General features: G+C 45.1%; 1 pseudogene; it reads right to left on the minus strand.

The window, feature by feature from the left end:
* Positions 1-1,688: 1,688 nt before the first annotated feature.
* Positions 1,689-1,806, minus strand: LOC126163473 (5S ribosomal RNA; annotated as a pseudogene).
* Between the last annotated feature and the right edge of the window lie 326 nt (positions 1,807-2,132).

Consider the following 2,132-nt stretch of genomic DNA (forward strand, 5'->3'; position numbering starts at 1 on the left):
TTTCTGTTACTTCAATACATTCTTCATCCGAAATATTTGCTGTATCTGACTATTCTGGGTCACTGTTCGGTTCTAGACACTTTCTTAGACACATGTTAATTTCCTCATCCGACCTTTCGTCGATTCTTAAATACTTAGGGTCACTGTTTCCACCTAATGTTATTAGTTCTTTTTCTTTCACAGCGGGTTTTTCATCAGAACCGTCATTTACACCGGCTCTAATAACGTCTGCCTTCGTATTTTGTGTAGTCTTCGTGAACTTCAGCAATTTGTAAACAATCGTCTGCATCTACTTCTTCCCACTTACTGACTGCAGTTTTCGCTGCTAGCTATTCGTTAGTCATGAATGTTTCATCAGCAATACCGAGTATTTCATCTTCTTCCAGTCTTCTTATTGCGATCATATTTCTTTTCTTACTATCGAGCAACCTTTTGTTTGCTAATTCCTTTTAAAATCCTCTCACTCGCACTGCTTTAGCCCTTGGTACAGATCATCGATGTGTTCACATCAACTAGTAATCCCTGACGACTCATTTTCGCAAATTTTATCGTAATTCAAACTATCGTCAGCGCTTTCTTCCTGGCCTAAGAACATGTTCACGTTTTCTCTTTCCCTGGTGTAGTTATCTGTAGAAACAGGTTCATCGAATTCATTTGTGACGCCCTCATACTGTTCTACTCTCGTCACTACAGCTTCCATACGAACAGCTGAGCGGTCTGATGTAATCTTCACTCTGTCCGCACGTTAGTATAAGTTTCATCACCTGCCTGTCGTGACTCGTTTCTGAGCGCACCTGTCGCTTTGCTTGCAGCGGGCTGCGGTGCTTCACAGACGCTTTCTCGAGTATTTGATTCATTACGTCTACGCCGGTATTGTTTCTTAACGTTTGGCCCGTGCGAATCTGTCCGAGTGACCAGAATGAGATTATCACTCTGCAGCGGAGTGTGCGCTGATATGAAACTTCCTGGCAGATTAAAACTGTGTGCCCGACCGAGACTCGAACTCGGGACCTTTGCCTTTCGCGGGCAAGTGCTCTACCATCTGAGCTACCGAAGCACGACTCACGCCCGGTTTGGAAGGTAGGAGACGAGATACTGGCAGAAGTAAAGCTGTGAGGACCGGGCGTGAGTCGTGCTTCGGTAGCTCAGATGGTAAAGCACTTGCCCGAGAAAGCCATAGGTCCCGAGTTCGAGTCTCGGTCGGGCACACAGTTTTAATCTGCCAGGAAGTTTCTGTCCGAGTTAGTTTGGCTCGAACATAGGCGGTTCTTAATTTTCCACGTTGTTGTTGTGGTAATGACGCGGTGCAAATCCTGATCCGCGAACGGCTGGAGCATCTCCACCTCGTTGAACAGTATTAACCCTTACACAGAAACATAGGCTGATAGTACGTAATTAGAAACATCCGGTCTGAGAGACTTAATTTTTCGTCTTCCATACTTTTTCATAGTTTTAACAGTTTTAATAGTTTATTTGTGGGTTTAAAAGCACTTCGTCTTCAGGCCACGAGTGGCCTACCGGGACCATCCGACCGCCGTGTCATCCTCGGTGGAGGATGCGGATAGGAGGGGCGGGGGGTCAGAACACCGCACTCCCGGTCGTTATGATGGTATTCTTGACGGAAGCCGCTACTATTCGGTCGAGTAGCTCCTCAATTGGCATCACGAGGCTGAGTGCACCCCGAAAAACGGCAACAGCCCATGGCGGCCTGGATGGTCACCCATCCAAGTGCTGACCATGCCCGATAGTGCTTAACTTTGGTGATCTCACGGGAACCGGTGTATCCACTGCGGCAAGGCCGTTGCCTATTTTTGGGTTATTTTTAAATGAAACATTAAACTGAGTTATTTTGTAGTTTTATTTACACAAAATTACCAAACTTACTACATAAATTGATACTGAGAAAATAATAATATTGTAACTGTTTATGAAAACGAACGTTTATTCATTTTTGATTACACATGTGGTACACACTTTCCTGCCACACTCCAGACATATTGGCTTGCTACACTGAACACACTTGAGGGTAGTCTTTCGGTCTTTGGAAGATGGACCCTTAGAGCAGGTTTTTCTCTTCTCAGGTTCATCACTTGGAACTTGATCATCTCCTCCCTCAACAGATTCCCCTTCAA

The sequence above is a fragment of the Schistocerca cancellata genome, chromosome 2, assembly GCF_023864275.1.
Source record: "Schistocerca cancellata isolate TAMUIC-IGC-003103 chromosome 2, iqSchCanc2.1, whole genome shotgun sequence".
Lineage (NCBI taxonomy): Eukaryota > Metazoa > Arthropoda > Insecta > Orthoptera > Acrididae > Schistocerca > Schistocerca cancellata.